The 17,442-nt window shown below is 44.9% G+C and overlaps 1 protein-coding gene and 1 long non-coding RNA gene across 2 annotated transcripts in view; one reads left to right on the plus strand and one right to left on the minus strand.

Moving 5' to 3' along the window:
* Nucleotides 1–17,442, minus strand: part of LOC144805774 (uncharacterized) — a 399,726-nt gene that overhangs the window by 203,992 nt on the left and 178,292 nt on the right. The window lies entirely within an intron of this gene.
* LOC144805778 (uncharacterized) lies at nt 699–13,072 on the plus strand. Its single transcript, XR_013605595.1, has 4 exons — nt 699–814; nt 953–1,030; nt 8,784–8,834; nt 12,956–13,072. It is a non-coding gene; the product is annotated as an uncharacterized LOC144805778 (long non-coding RNA).

Below are 17,442 nucleotides of genomic sequence, written 5' to 3' on the forward strand. Positions count from 1 at the left end.
TGTGAGGCGTGCAGCAGTGTGAGGCATGCAGCAGTGTGTGGCGTGCAGCAGTGTGCGGCATGCAGCAGTGTGCGGCGTGCAGCAGTGTGCGGCGTGCAGCAGTGTGCGGCGTGCAGCAGTGTCAGGCGTGCAGCAGTGTGAGGCATGCAGCAGTGCGTGCAGCAGTGTGAGGCATGCAGCAGTGTGAGGCAGGCAGCAGTATACAGCGGGCAGCAGTGTTAGGCGTGCAACAGTGTGAGGCATGCAGCAGTATGAGTAATGCAGTAGTGTGCGGCGTGCAGCAGTGTGAGGCGTGCAGCAGTGTGAGGCATGATGTGAAGGGGGTGAGAGGGTGTGTGAGGGTGAGATGGTGTGTGAGGGTGAGTGAGGGTATGTGAAGGTGTGTGAGGGTGTGAGGGAGTGGGGGGGTGAGGGTGAGGGGGTGTTTGAGGGTGAGGGGGTGTGGGTTCTGAGGGGGTGAGGGTGAGGGATACCAGCGCAATACGTAATGAGTTTCTCAGATATTGGTTCTCTGAACATGCATGCGAGGAGAATCACGTCACGTGCATAGTGCTATCTGAACGGCGCCGTTTTTAAAATATTAGTTTTCCCGACATAATATGTAAGGAGAATCTCTTTTTTCGTGCACGGTGAGATGCAAACGTCATAGTTAATACTAGAAGATGTTTTCTCAATGATGGCTCATTCATTTTGCTTCACAGAACGAACTGAAGAGATAGTGACTTCCACTAAACTTGTCTGGAGCCTGAAACGGCCAACTAGCAAGCAAGGATCCGAATTGTTGATACTGCGCAGAAACGTCTAACCTGGCAAGGTATACAAAGTTGCTATTTGGTGTTTTTGGTCATATATACTGGACATAGGATGGCGAATATCTAAGCCTTGCTACTAATGATTGAGTAAAAAGATGATGGTTGTGGTCGTAACAGAGGCTGCTTCTTTTCTGCTCCAGGATTTCTGTGTTTGAATTGTGTTTTGGTGGACTATCCATCGTCTTGCAAGGAACGCGGAATAAATGTTTCCACTTCAGGTAAATAAAAAATCATTGGAATTTATGGTTGATGTGTTTTAAAGTTCACCAAGTCACTGGTGTTGAGTTTCAACAAAAATACAGGTCTAATATATGACTTGTGGAGTTGGTTTTTGTGCCATACTGGCTTTTCTCCCTGGCTGTGACCCAGATAGTTAGTTGGGATCACCTAATGTGTTGTGCAACTAAATGGGTAAAGATACTCATTTAATGGTTGTTGTTCTATGGGGTTTTGTCCTAACCTCACAAAGACTGATTAGATGTGCTTTGTTGTTGGAATGGGTCATTTGGGTCCTAATACTCTCTGTTTTTGTTCATCTCCTCACAAGAGTCTTGGTTTTTCGTTTTGGTTTCTTGTGTGGGTGTTCTCATGGCCGATGGTGTCATGTGTTGTGCACCATCAGAGGCACTGTTTCTTTTCTGGCTCAAGAACATTTCCACTAGTGCACTTATGGTGAAGGGTTCATGATCTTATGTGAGATAGGTATTTATGATCAATGATCTGTTTTTTTTTTTTAACAGCCCTGATGAAGCCCTTTATGGTGAAACGCGTTGGCTGTGTGGGTCAAGAATAAAAGAAGAATTTTTCATGAAGACAAGTCTCCTTATCAATCTGTGTGACCTGTGTGCATATTATATGCTTTTTACTTTGTGCCTCTTTGAGCGAGTGTAGCATATAGTTTAATTTAGGCCCTAGGATAGTGGACCTACAAAGGAGGGCACAAGCTAGATTACTTAATGAGCCTACATTCAGTGATAGAAGAGTAAGTGCAGCTGTAATTGTTTTCCCCCACTGCCTGTTCTGTTCTGTATTTATTTACTATACAAATGACATCATAGATCGCTCATAGATTTCCGTGCACCCGTAGCTACTCTCAAAAAGGTGCCAATGCGCAAGATCAATGCAACATTGTCCAATTTAAATTTGCAGTCAATAGCGTCTGTTAAATTAATAGGTGACAATTTTTTAAAATACAGAATCAACAACCATTCTGCATATTTCATATAGTATTTACTAAAGACTTAAAAGTGTAAAAGTGTTTGACCGCTGTGAACATCACATGGACATGGCAGCGACTCAAGTTTTGCGTTATACCCATAGGGAAAACAAAGCAAATATCTTACTGTCCCGGCTCTTAGACGGAATAGGAGGCCTCTCTCCCATTGGGACATGGGTGGTGCAATATAACTTGGTAGACAATGCTCAGGGTACGCAATGGATATACATTTTGCAACAGTTTGTTTATTCAACTCCCTTTCTAGTCTTTCCGCGCTATGAAGTGCATACAATGCTGTCTTTAAAACTTTTTTGTCCATTGTTCCATCTGTGTTCGAATTGGCAAACAGTCTACCAAGGTTAACGCTTTCCAGACTCTTGACTACCCCAGGAAGCCATGGAATATCCATCCCTTTCTCACAGCGAAGACTATCATCTATTATGTCCCTTGTGAGAGAAGCCTCGGGATTCTCCATTATGGCTAGCCAAAATAGTGTGGGGCGGGCCCTTATGATGTCTTCAATGTATCCTAATTTCAGTTCGTCTTGACATATGTACAGAGGGGTGGAGATTGGAGCGCCAAGAGTTTTCTACAAAATCTATTTTCCTCTGATTGGACGCAAGACCATTTGGCAACACTTCATACCTCTGCCCCATAGGTAGCTATTGGTACACACAGGATCTTAAAAATCTTTAAAAAGGCTGAAATTGTTCTCGATCTTTTAGGGCGGAGGAGACTGAGGATTGATTTAAAATCCCTCAAGAACTTACTTTTACAATATGCCAAGTGTTCACACCAGGTGCTGTTCGCAGCGAAGACCATTCCCAGATAAGGGAAAGTAGCAGTGCAAGTACATTTTTGGTCACCCACAGAGATAAAATTTAAAGGACATTACCTTGGCCCACAAGGCATTATAAAAGATTTCTTAAAATTTGTGCAAAAATCTAAGCCGGACATAAAATCTGTGAAACCTCGAACTAAAGTGCGTAGTGCATTTGGTGTGCGACCAATTAAAACCGCATCATCTGTGTATAAAAGCACTGGGAGAGGTTTGCCTTGAATTCTGGGAATATCATTAGTTAGTGTGATCAGTGATTTATCTAAATTGTTTATATATATGATAAAAAGAAAAGGGGCCAGAACACACCCCTGTGTGACCACTCTGTCTACACTGATGTAAGTGGAAACTTCTCCCCCACCAACAATCCTGACCCACGCTTTCAGGTCCGCATGGAGATAGGCCAAAAAAGGAACAAGGGCCTCATCCAGTCCATATTCTAAAAGGATGGACCATAGACGGGACCTATTGACAAAATCAAAAGCTGAGGACAGGTCCATAAAAGCTAAGTAAAGTGGCGAGTGCTGTGCAATAGTGTACTTCCCTATGATCAAATTAAGATTAGGACTTTGCTCGTTTGTGCCAACTTTACCCCTGAAACCTAGTTGGAATTGTTCTAAAATCTGATTGTCCTCTGTCCAGGTTAAAATGTTTGTATATAAAACTCTGCTAAAATTTTAAGGGTGTTATCTATGAGGGAGCTCGGTCTACAGCAACACGGTTGTGTGCAATCGCCCTTTTAAAAAAAAATAGGAACGATCGTGCTAGTAGACCATGTCTTAGGCAGTGGGACATTGGTTAGAATATTAAAAATATTTAACAACAGTGGGGCCAACAAATCTTGTTTATATTTAATAAGATCGATGGGCAACCCATCAGAGCCCGGAGTTTTATTGCCCGCACTCTGACATATAGCCGCCTCAACCTCGTTTATCGATAATGAGACACCAGGTGGCACCCTTTTCATAAAAGGGTCGGATTCAAAAGCAGGCTCTTGGTAAATAGTGGAAAAGTGACTTTCCCACGTAGGGCTCATTATGTTGCAGCTGATGGGAGTTAACGGTTGTCCCATTGATCTCAACTCTTTAATGGTAGTCCAAAATATATTCCCATTATTTAAGCTGGCAACATTAATGAGCGCATACCAGTGCTCACCTAATAACTGTTGCTTCCTTTTAGCAATAGCCTGCTTATATGTCAACCTTAAGGACTTGAGCAAATCATTACACCTAGGGTTTTGAGATAGGGCCTTGCGGAGCTTCCTGTTGACAATTGAGCACTCCTGATTGAACCATTTAGGTTCGCGCAGTACTGTACAAATGGGGTTAGACAGCAAGGATTTAATGGCTCCACGGAGTTCGGTAAAGGCGCTGATAGCCACTGGGTGTGGAACAGGCCCTCTAAGCAGATGTTAATAAGATTTGTGTTTCCCCTAACCATAGAACTGAATCGGTCTGCGTTATTGATGCCTCGACATACCAGCCTGCGATTATCTGTGGATGGTGATAGATCTCCAGCACCACATTCTGTCTGAGGCGTTGGAACTGGAGACATCCGTAACCTTATTTGTATTGGGTTATGGTCCCCAAAGATTGTGGCCATAATTTCGGCTTTAAGTAAGCTTGCTTCTAAAGCGGGGGAGATAAGAAACATTATCAATTGCAGATGAGCAGCCCCTCCCTCTGAATGTCGTTTGAGGGGGGGCATTATCTTTTGTAGTTGCATCAATTTCCATAACATTAATTAAGTTAAGGGTGTTCAAATGGTCCATTAGCTCTCTACCCCTATTGCATGTTTGTCTGCTGCTGTGTGAATATTCGCTTGACCATGAGTAAGATAGCTTAGCATTAAAATCGCCCCCAGACAGACTCTTACTGACTTGAAAGAGTCTTTGGAATTTCCAATAGATGCAATAAAATGAAACAAATTTATAAAATGCATATTTGGAACAGAATGAAAATCATTGTTATAAACATTAATTATCCAAAAGGAAATTCCACTATTAAATAATATGCCTAGAAAATTATTGTTATCTGTATGTACAGTTTTTATGCACCCCCTGTCTTAATATTGACCCAGATTGATAAACCCCCAAATGGTCGACCCTGCTTGGGGGTTGTTGCTAGGATGTTATGGCATTCAAACCCCTCAATATGCAATTCTTCTGTGGCCCATGTTTCCTGAAATAAAAGGATATCTTGGTCTTTAATAAGTTGTACCCAATCTGGCTGGTGAAGTTTAGAGTACACCCTTGCAACATTCCAGCTTAAGATACGAATGTCTGAACTTGCTGAGGCCTTCGTTTGCATAGGGGGGATAAGTGGGTTGTGGGAATAGTACACTCAGTTACTGGCAGGGCATGCGGTAACCTAATAGCAGGATCAGTATTTTCCCCAAAAGTTGATAGTCAGTCTTGGGTCTCTAATCCAGACAAGGCCTGGAACCTATTAGAGGTAGTAATTCATGAGGAATTGTTGGTGAAAGGAGCATGACTTGGTTTGTAGAAATAACCAAGGGGTAGTGTGCATATGTTAGTGCTATTATGTGTTATGAATTTGCAACCCCTTAGTAGGTGTCTCACCAAAGAAGGTCTGCGAAAGTTAATTACAATACTGTCCCCTTCGATATTTTTTATAGATGCACTGACTCACCCAACTCTGCGTGCCATAATATTATCCTTTATTTCGGATACATGGAAGCTTCTATGCCATGATAGCCAGTCCGCACATTTATTGCGTAGCTGGTCCCATGTCTCATGCTGATGCCTCTTTAAAGTAGGTACTCCTGCCAGTACCAACACATAAGGGCAAGCGGCAAGCGGCAGACTCAGGACATCCTGATTAGCCATTGATACTTGGGGCGGCAGGAATAATAATGCACTAGGTACTAGACAACCTGTTCTGATTAGAGCCCCTGGGCCTGTTAAACGTATTAGCACCATCCTTGGTGGGGTTGGTATTTGACCGTATATCCGGTGAACGGTAATTGCGGGAGCAGTAACTCTGGTGGTTTGCGACACAATTTCGGCATCTAAAATACTCATACCAACACCTACGCTATCAATGGCCCTGCTCCCATCAACCTCTTTGATTTCCGCCACCTTTTTCCCCACTGTCCCCTTAAAACGTTTGGCTACTAAAATAGCCACCCGCCTTCTTATCCAGGGTAGATGAAAAGAACTGCTGGGGAAAGAGTTGTGACCTCATTCTATGCCAATCTTTGGAGAGGAGCTGTGTCTCCTGGAGGAGGCACACATCTGCCTCCATGTTATCCCGGTAGGAAAGGATGGAGCTCCTTTTATTGGGATTGTTGAGACCGCTCGCATTGAGAGTGAGAATTTTCAGTGTTGGCTGGGAAATAGCGTGTCATAGTGAGTGCACCAGCTTTGGCATGTATTTGGGTCCCTGTGATCCCTCTTCCCCCTGAGTTCCCAACGTCTGCCCGGCCTCCATTGCCCTTTGATCCTCTCTTCAACGCCTTTAACCTGCATACCCGTTCTCCACCCCCCCTCCCTAACCCCAACTTAGAAATCCATTAACCTCAAATTGTCCAGGGCCCGCCATTCGTACGTGCACGTCCTTGGAAGTCGAAATAGTTGGGAACGTGTGTGGCCAGTTACCCGTGTCTCTACGCTCCCCATGTCTCTACGCTCCCCGTGTCTCTACGCTCCCCACAGACTACTTCGCCGCCCACCCAGCCTTGCAAATGTCACTTATCTGTCCCTCAGTCATTCACTGTGTCATCATGGGCAATGTCTCCTTCGACAATGTCTCCAGCACTGCCAGTCTTTCTTGTGCCATGGTCTTGAGGTCCGGTCTCGTCGCTCGCTCTGTGCTATGCCTCCCGTAGAGCTTATGCCATCTTTCTCGAGGAGTTTTGGTCTGTGGGCCCTCTTTCTCCTCCTGGATTGGATTCTCGATGCCAAGCACCTGGCAAGTGTCTTGCATGGATCTGAGGAGTTTGCCCTGCCATATCAAAATGAGCCGGAAAGGGTGACCCAAAGAATACGGTATTCCTTGATTTCGAAGACGCGTGGTTGCCACTCAGAACACCCAACACTTTTGAAGGGGTATTAGAGCCAGGTCCTGGTACAAAGCTATGGAGTCGGCCTGATATCTTAGTGGTTGCTTGTCCCTGGCAGAGCGTAGTATACACTCTTTTAGTTGAAAGTCTGGAATGTAATCCAAAATATCCAGTGGGGGCGCCCAGTATGGCCCTTCTTCTTTAGGGGGAACTCCCTTAACGCGGATGTTGTTTCACCAAGACCGGTTCTCCAGGTCTTCTGTGTGTGCTATGTTGAGCCTTGAGCCGGAGTATCTCTTGCTGTAGATGCTCCACCTCCTCTTCCCGGGCTTGCTCCTGATCCTCGATGGAGGCCACATGGTCCCCAATGGCATCGACGTCCCGCCTTATCATAAGGCGGGACGTTGATGCCGTTTGGGAACATGTGGCCTCCATCAGTTATCTCCTTCATCTCCCCCGCTATTTCCCTTTTCAGCGTCTGCAAGCGTGTGCAAGTCGCCTTGTAATGCACTGAATAGCGACTCTAAAAAGGCGTGGGTAACTGGGGCTTCAGAGGTGTCTGCATCTTGGCTGATTTGTGTCATTGGGTAGAGCCTCCCTTCTCCGTTGCCGGTCATCAGGAGCTTGGTCAGCATCTTTTTTAGATTCTGATCATTCTTGCTTCTTGCTGAGGACATGGCAGCTATATCTCTTACCACACCACCAGACCAGCCTGCCTTGTCGTGGGGGTCCCAGCCCCAGTGGGTGGCTGTCAACGGGTTGTCCTCCCGCTGAGCTCCACTATGCTGTTGCATGATGGTGAGGGCCAGAGGTGTCACTCCCTTTCAGTCTCGTCCGCTCCTTGCTGCCTTCGACCGTCTGCCTTTGCCCTGCTTGGCATCTGCTGCTTGTTCTCAATACTCTAAGCACTTTGCGCTCGAACCTGCCACGAATCCCCCTGTAGGCCAGCAGCCCTATCTGATCCTGGAGCACTAGATGTCTTCTTGGACCACTGCGTCTAATTCCTGCACTATGTGCTTGCAGGCCATGGCCTCCGGTTTCCTCTGGCTTGGCAGTCAGCTCCAGAGAGACTACTCCATGCCCGGGCCCCTCATCCATTGGCACCTTGTGATTCTTACAGCGTTACAGTTCATATCTCATTCCCCTTATTGGATTTTGTCATTTTAGTGTCATTTTGTTCAATACATTTCTACTTACATTTTTCTGTTTCGGTTTGGGTTTTTTATTGTTTTGCACTTTGACTTTAACTTTTTGGTTTCTGCATAAATATTTTACATATTACCTTAAGTTAAGCCTGCCTGTTCAGTGCTTAGGTACCAGGGGGTTGATACTAGGTTAATTGAATGGCTTTGAAAGTTCACTCTGACAACGGTTGTGATTGTTCCTCATCTACCACAAATAATTAATCAGTTTCTTACAGAAACTATCTGAAATTATCTGCAAAACAGGCAGTTGATAACCTACCAGGGTTGAAACACCCTGTGGACAAACTTGAATATGGGAACAGTATTGTGTGGCAATAGAACCTCTAAAAAAATTCAGCTTGCAGATGAACCAAGAATCACACTTGAATGTCACAACTTTTAAAACAAGGTAGTCAGGAAAGTGTGAGGAATGTATTGCAGCTCTTTGCATTTTGACAGCCCCAAGCAAATTTGAGAACAGAGTGGATGTATGTAGCAGAGGCGAGTCTGTTTACCCAATGTGAGTGGTTGGCTGATCTGCCTGAAGGTATGATGCTGCTGACAGTAGTGTGTCTGCTAAAAGCGATGGCGTGACTGGTGGAACTATAAAGCCAAATAAGAGAAAGTTATCTTCCGACACCACAGTCTTCGTGACTGAGACCAGTAACACTGTAGACTCTGAGACGAACAGCAGTTTTTTCTCCTTTCAGAGCGTTATTGCTGCAGATGGAGTGAAGACCAGAAGTAAGCACATTACTAAGGTACCAACAAAGTTTAATATTGTTCATTTGTATTAACTGTTTCTTTTATTGTAGGCTGTTATCTTCGGTTTAAAGGGAAAGATGTTGTAGTGTGTGACCTTAATGCTGCAGTTTGCATTTCATTACCATCATTTGCTTATCCTGGAAATTCTCCAGGGTTTAGGAGGTTTCCTGTTCAAGAGTTCTTTCTTCAGCTTCTGGGCAGTTGTCGCTCTGTGACATCTGTGGCCCTATTTCTCTGCTCTTCTTGTAGCAGCTCCTATCAGAGCTTCATCCTCCCGCCAACAATAATATGAAGCCAGGTATCACCCAGCACACAACACAGCCTATGTTGGTCTACGTCTATCTGCTTGGCGCAGTTAGAGCGCGGATAAAGTTCTCCGGGTCTGTCAGGCTCTGACTGTAACCTAAGGGCTTAAGATGAAATGGACACCGTACCGCCTTCCTGAGTGGCTCCAGACTGCTGTGTGCAGACCCGATAGCCGTCAGCACCCTGGAGTATGTATGTATAAATCAGATTATGTTGGAAGTAACCTGCAATATAGTGGCAGGCAGCACCCTGCCATAGAGTAGGATTTCTCATAGTATTTTATTTCCTGGCACATTAATGGAGATTGTCTTTTAACTGGCAGAAGAAAAACACTGACCATACATTTTCCTGGGTTTGTCTTTAAAATGACGTACACATTAGGAATGGCATTTCGTTCTGCTGGAATAATAACACAAGTTATCTTGTACTCTGCTATGATGTTGCAGAGATCTTTGGCTGCAATGCCTTCTATGTTTCATTCAAACATGCTTTCTACAGGACACATACATGATTTGCTGCTGTAGAGAAATAATGCTCCTGTGTACTGTGGCAGACTCAGAGATATTGAAAAACTTCATGATTTCTCTTTCAGCACTTCATAGTAAAATCTTTCACTTTTTGACTCATACATTTGGCAGAAACATAACCTAGTACCATTAAAATAGTTGTGATGGGGAACATGCATGTGGGGTTAGGACTGGCTCGACCAGAGTGCTTGCTGACTTGGAGGAGTATGGAGTTGACCACCTTGCCTGGTCCGGTGTGGAACCAAGCCAGCGATGCTTTGCTGCAGGCTCATTTGCCCTGATAGCTGGTCAACAGTTGGAGGAGGAGGAGGTGAAGAGCTGGCTAAGTGTGCCATGAGGCTGGCAGTTCAGTACATCCCTGAAAAGTGAGCTTTGAGTCATGTAATGTTCCTCTTATACCACGTGCAATTCACCCTCTCCAAAGCCTCAAGAATTCCTGGGTGTGAAGGGCGGCTGATTCTGATTGGGTGCTTGATAGTTTACCAGAAACTCATGTTCTTGATTTATCATGTTTGTCAGTGGTTAATTAAACACGCCCAGGGGTTTTATCTCTTCAGTGACACAAGCTGCAATAAAAGTTTCTTAGTCGTGGCAAAAAAATATGAATGGCCGACGAGCGTCTGTCTGTCAAAGAATGGAAGGGCTGGGGAACTGTCATTCATCTCACTGCTAAGCAGAGCAGTGTCATGCTTCATCCTCCGTCAGGCCTCAGATTTTGACCAACATCTCTTAGAACACTGGGACTTGGAATGGAATGGGATTCATAAAGCGCATGGCTACCCGGCTGCGTGCCAGCGCTACTGATTTAGCCAGAGATCAAAATAGTTTTACGGGAAGAGCCAGTTTTTCAGGATCTTGCGAATTTTAGTAGGTTAGTTTCCCTGCGGATGGTAAGAGGAAGGGAGTTCCGGAGCCTGGAGACTTTGTAGGAGAAGAGGTGCCCTCCCCGGTCGCGCCTTCTTAATTCTGGGAGTGTCGGCTAAGCGAAGATGGTCGGAACGAAGCTTTCAACGGTTTAATCAGAGCTCTAAGGATTGGGGGGCCCTTGCCCTGAAGGATTTTGTGTGTAATACAGAGGGACTGAAGTTAACCCTCTCCTGAATTGGGAGCCAGTGGAGGGTACTTAAGGCGGGTTTGGCCGAGCACCGATTTATTTTTTTGTGCCTACCAGAAGTCTGGCTGCCGAGTTCTGGACTAGTTGAAGTTTAGAAATAACTATTTTAGAAGCCCCAACATAGAAGGCGTTACCATAATCCAGTCTGTAGAGGATGATACCCTGATTAAGGAGTTTTCTGGAGTGGGCAGGTAAGAGGGGGAGGATTTTCCGTGTAGTTCAAAACAGGCCAAAACAGACTCCCACAGTTTTCCTTGCTTGGGTTTGAAAGGTAAGATCCTGGTCGAGCCAGATACCCAGGCTTTTTATCTCTTTTTTTGGAGTGGGAGCTGGCCCCATACAAGGCGGCCACATGGAATTAGGGATGAATTTTGATTGATTACCCAGCACCAGAAGCTCCGTTTTTTCGCTGTTAATTTTAGGGCGAGAGCTGTTCATCCAGCTAAAGATTTCTTTGAGGCAGGAGCACAGGTTTTTCCCGGGAATGGTCAGACTGATTCAGCGAGACAACAAGTTGGGTGTCGTCCGCGTAGGTGACCAGTTTAATTCCAAAGGGGGCAACTATTTCCTCCAGTGGGGACATATACACATTAAAAAGAGTAGGGCGCAGGGACGAGCCCTGAGGCACCCCACATTGGAGTGGAATAGCTCTGGAACGGATGTTGCCTTCAGAGCCCTGGAAGGTTCTATTTTCGAGGAATGATTTCAGCCAGGATAAAGCCGACCCTGTAACTCCTATCTACTGAGCCGGTGACCCAGGATACGGTGGTTCACCGTATCGAAGGCTGCGCTTAGATCCAGGAGGATCACAGCTGCTGATCCTCCTGAGTCAAGAATCCTTCTCGCCTCTTCTACAACTGCCATCAGTGTGGTATCAGTGCCCTGGCCAGGGCGGAAGCCTGTCTGAGAGCAGTGTAGGAGTCCACCGGACTCAAGGAAGGCTGAAAGCTGTTGATTGACACATTTTTCTGCCACCTTGCTGATTCCTGGAAGTAAGGAGATGGGCTGGTAATTACCCATCTCAGTGGGATTGAGGTGTTTTTTTTAACAGTGCCTTTACTATTGCTTTTTTCCAATTGAGTGGTACAGTGCCCTGTGTTAGGGAAGCATTCATTAAGTTTGAGATGGGGGGGTTGATGGTGGATGCCACTGACTTCAAGATGTTGAAAGGTGTCGGGTCCAGGGGAGAACCGCTCTTGATTGATTCTAAAATTGGGAGGAGCAGGTCCACTGTGATAGGGGAAAATTAGTCTAGGCAGAGGTCATTATTTTGGGGTTCTGGTGGGTAGGGCTCTGGTGGACAGTCATTATTTGTGAGGGGTCATAGGATATTTTGGATTTTGGTAGCGAAAAATTCTGCCAATTGCATCGGCGACCAGAAGGGTCAGTAGCTGTGGTTGAGTCGGAGACCAAAGAGTTCTTTGACAATGCGGAATGTTTCCCTGGAGGAGTTAGCAGAGGATTGAATTTTTTCTTTCAAGAAGGCCGACTGAGTTTTTTTAAGGGTGGCTTTATAGGATGTGAAGGCTAATCTGTATTCAGTTTTTTAATACTAGCAAAGTGTTTTTTCCATACTCGTTCAAGTTTTTTGCAATGTTTTTTTCATATCACGGAGTTCAGGAGTGAACCAGGGGGATTTAAAGGTTCCGCTTTTTTTTAGTAAGATTTTTCTTGGCAGTACTAGATCTAGAGAATTCTCGATCCATAGTGTGAATTTCTTGTCTGCTATTAATGGGTCTGATGATAAGTGGAAATGACTAGTTCGAGTTCGTGCTTCCAGGTATCGGGCTAGTGTGGACCAGGGACGTTCTAGGATGCGTGGGGCAGGCACATGGGGGTCCTCTATAGGAGTTTGCCAGCTGAATGAACTAAAAAGTGGTCTGACCACGGGATGGGTAAAGGTTCCATAACTTTTAATTCAGAAATATTTGAAAAGATAGGGTCTAAAAGGTGACCTTAGACTTTAGAGACCATCCTTTTAATGAGGAAAACAAAACTACAAGTCCCATAAGCAATCGTGGTGGAAGGTGTCAGGCATGACCTGGAACAACTTCCGATTCAGCACATCCAGTTCCATTTTTTAAGTAATTGACATAATATTGAATTTATAACCTTTGTTTTTTATGGTCATGAGTCACCAGAATACTAAAAACGTGTCTTTTATTTTCAGGGTCAATTAAGTAATGGTCACCAGCTTGGAAGCTCTGTTAATTCTTCAGTATTTGTCATTGATCTCCATGTGTGGATGGTTTGGGTCTGCCCCTGCATCGTTCCCGATAACCCGCAGAGGTAAGGAGCTTGTAGCAGCAACATGATAACCCCATACTCGTCTTAAGAAGTGAGCTCTGAGGCAGGTATCCGATAATTTTTGTGAAACAAGCAAGCGCCAATATCTGCTATGTACATTTGTTAAAATAAAACACAGTCAAATCACATGAAACTGTTCCGGAGGTTCAGTCCCAGAGACATTATCTGTAACTGAACGCAGACACCCTAGGAAGCATGTGCTTTTAAGACAAGTTGTGTTCACTCACCTGAAGGTGACATGCTTCATCATTGGGCTATACTCCTCACCAGGCCGGCGCTACAATGCCTGGCGGGCACCACAAGAGGGCACTTTGTCGGAGATCTTTTATTAAGGGCGCCGGATGAGCATAGCAGGACAGAGGATGTTGTGTCATAAGATGTGAGATTAGTGAAAGTCTTAATATAAGATCAACTATCGACCAGTTGCCACAATATAGTTAATGTGATCTTCCTGGTCCATGTTGAGATTAAAAACAGTGGCAGAGAAATTGAGGAACTAATGACCCCTTTCACTGTGTGAAAGTATCGATCACCTATGGACCTGCTGGTAAGCTGGGGTCTATACTTCAGGTCAACGTTTTTCATGCCTTGTGTAGTCATGGAGCAATCTGTTGGCATTTCATCAGGACCAAATATGGGAAAACGGGTAAATGTGACCTAATCTTCTCCACAGCGTGAGGAGCTCTGTAACTCAAAGCCCTGCACCGTGCATAGGTGATAAGGTGCCTATTACCATCTTACTACCACAGGTGATCACTGTCTAACAGAGTGCACTAGTTACGGTAACCCTCCTAAAATTCAGGACATATTGACTTATCAAATAGCGAGGACGCCGCATCAGAGGGCAACTGGTTTGAAAAGCACATGCTTCCTAGGGTGCCTGCGTTCAGGTAGAGATAATGTCTGTGGGACTGAACCTCCAGAACAGTATACTGTGAGTTGATTTATATGAAGAATGTGTATACTGGACTGCCATTTTCCTCGTCATCGCATATGATATGTAAAATAAAACACAACACACCTGGAGGCCAACAAATCTATCATACATTTAATGCAAAAATAGCAAAAGGCCAAGCAAACTAACAACTGACAATTGTCTTTGCAATGTACGAGAGCATCCACCCCAAAGCAAGTTGGAGTATATAATTCTAATGCTACACAATGTATTTTTATACGCTTTTCTCCTAATACATGTCAATGAAACATGAAGACGTGATTGAAACAGTTACTGAAACAACACTAATGAGTAGGAGGCAGGATCTTCTCTCGAGAGGAATGTGAGGAGTCCGTGAGGTGCAGATCAAAGATACAAAGACAAGCTACAGAATTCACGGTTTTCTGAAAATAACACTTGTTTGTCAATATTCCATTTACTACAAGATGCAGGAAAGTGCAGATTGACATCACTAAATAAAATGTTTCTGGGCCCTAGTAGAATCATGTAACTTTGCAGGCATATTAAGGCGAACAGTCACATCAAATTAATATAAGAATATTGTAATTTGGTATTGTAATATATTTTAGATAGTCTATACAGCACACCAAATTCTAATTATAACAATATCCTATACACTTCAGGACTGTATGCACAATAGAATTGTAATATCAATGTGATGAATTTAGCAAATCTCCAATTGTATCAAGACAAGATAAACCGATGAAAGTACTGGTGCATGTAGTTTTCTTTATTTTCTTATTCAAATTCAAGCGTAAAAGGCAGCCAACACGTATTTCGTCTGTACAAAGTTGGTATATTCAGACTTTTTCAAGGCTAAGGTAAACGGTCGAAGTAATAATTCATTCTGTCCAATAACTTCCAGGATGCATTTTGTGCGCTAGTTTTAAAATCATTTCTTGTACTCCACTGGGTGGAATGCATTTCCCAGCTTTAAATATAAACTCACCCTCACACCATAAATCCTCTGCTACATTGTAAAATGGAAGTAAATCTGGACTAACATTAGTTTTGCTTGGCCAACATTGCAAAAGGTTTGTGGTCCGTTCTAAGGACAAATTTCCTGCCCCAAATGTAAATTCTATAATGTTCTACAGCCCACACACATGCAAGCAACTCACGTTCAATTACAGCATATTTGCGCTCCGTTTTATTCAGCGTCCTAGGTGAAAAAGCCACATTCCACTCAGTGTCACCATCTGTTTGAGATAACACACAACCAAGGCCATACAAACTGGCATCAGTGGTAATGATACATCTTTTTCCCATTCTGAAAGGTTTCAAAGTTGGTGAGTTAACGATATCATTTTTGATATCTACAAAAGCTTTTTCTTGTTCATCCTTCCATTCAAATACGTTTTTTTGCCTTAACAATTTCCTTAACGGTTCCATTTTGGTTTCAAAGTTTTCAACAAATTTACTATAGTGTGGTAAATTAAATTTACTTATTACCTCATTTCTGAATTTCTATGCTTAATAAATCATAATTTCTTGTCAATGCAAAGCGAGGAGTCTGTGGTGCTCAAATGAAGGAGGAGGAGACCAATAACTCGAGTTAAAGGGAGCGCTTCCAGCACCAAGTGGGCACAGGAGCAATCTCTCAAGTCCCTCTCTTGAAGTGGGGTGTCTTTATTTTCACATTAACAAAAAGATTCTATCAAAAATAAGTTCAAGTTCAAGTTCGGGCATTTATATAGCGCACTACTCACCCAGAGGGTCTCAAGGCGCTAGAGGGAGGGGTTCACTGTTTGTCGAATAGCCAGGTTTTCAGTTCTTTTCTGAAGGAGATGTGGTTCTGAGTAAGGCGGAGGTGGGTGGGGAGTGAATTCCAGGTCTTGGCAGCCAGGAAGGAGAAGGATCTGCCACCCATGGTGGTTTTTCGGATGCGCGGGACTGCGGCGAGGGCTTGATTGGATGATCTTAGTTGGCGGGTGGGATTGTAGAAGGACAGTCGGGTGTTGAGGCATTCGGGTCCTAGATTATAGAGGGCCTTGTGTGCGTGGGTAAGGAGGCGGAAAGTAATTCTTTTGTTGACGGGAAGCCAGTGGAGGTTTTTTAGGTGTCCGGTGATGTGCTCTTGGCGCGGGATGTCCAATATGAGTCTCGCTGATGCGTTTTGGATGCGCTGGAGCTTTTTCTGCAATTTTGTTGTAGTTCCGGCGTAAAGTGTGTTGCCATAGTCCAGTCGACTCGTGACCAGTGCATGGGTGACAGTCTTTCTTGTGTCGAGGGGGATCCAGCGGAAGATCTTTTTGAGAATGCGAAGGACGTTGAAGCAGGAGGACGATACGGCGTTGACTTGTCTGGACATTGAGAGAGAGGAGTCTAGAATGAAGCCAAGGTTACGTGCATGGTCTGTGGGTGTGGGTGCTGATCCCAGAGCGGAAGGCCACCAAGAGTCGTCCCAGGCAGAGGGGGAGGATCCTAGGATGAGCACCTCCGTTTTGTCTGAGTTGAGTTTTAGGCGGCTCTGTTGCATCCATTCGGCTACCTCTTTCATACCTTCGTGAAGATTGGTTTTGGCGGTGTTGGGGTCTTTGGTGAGGGAAAGGATTAGCTGGGTGTCATCGGCGTAGGATATGATGTTGAGGTTGTGTTGACGTGCGATGGAGGCGAGAGGACTCATGTAGATGTTGAAGAGGGTGGGACTGAGTGAGGAACCTTGAGGTACGCCGCAGATGACTTCGGTGGGCTCTGAGTAGAATGGGGGGAGTCGGACTCTCTGGGTTCTCCCAGCTAGGAACGAGATGATCCAGTCCAAGGCTTTTCCTTGTATGCCGATGTTGTTGAGGCGTTGTATGAGGGTGCTGTGACAGACAGTGTCGAAGGCGGCAGAGAGGTCGAGTAGAATGAGGGCCACTGTTTCTCCGTTGTCCAGGAGTGCTCGGATGTCGTCGGTCGCCGCAATGAGGGCGGTTTCGGTGCTGTGTTTGGCTCGAAAGCCGTTCTGTGAGGGATCCAGGGAGTTGTTGGATTCAAGGAAGGCTGCGAGTTGGCTGTTGACGGCTTTCTCGATGACTTTGGCCGGGAAAGGTAGGAGGGATATGTGTCGGTAGTTTTTCAGTTCTGAGGGGTCTGCTGTGGGTTTTTTCAGAAGGGCGTTGAGTTTGGCGTGTTTCCAGATTTCTGGAAAGGTGGCAGAGTTGAAAGAGCAGTTGATGACATCGCGGAGTTGGGGAGCGATGATGGAGTCAGCTTTGTTGAAGATGTAGTGGGGACAGGGGTCAGAAGGTGAGCCAGAGTGGATTGAATTCATGAGGCGAATGGTGTCTTCAGTGGTGATTGGGTTCCAGGAGCAAAGGTAGTTAGTTGGAGGGGTGGGATCTGAAGGGGGTGGGGCGGGTTGGTCACTAGGAGTATTCTTGAAGCTATTGTGGATGTCGGCAATTTTGTTG

This window comes from Lissotriton helveticus (assembly GCF_964261635.1).
Source record: "Lissotriton helveticus chromosome 1_1 unlocalized genomic scaffold, aLisHel1.1 SUPER_1_unloc_24, whole genome shotgun sequence".
Classification (NCBI taxonomy): domain Eukaryota; kingdom Metazoa; phylum Chordata; class Amphibia; order Caudata; family Salamandridae; genus Lissotriton; species Lissotriton helveticus.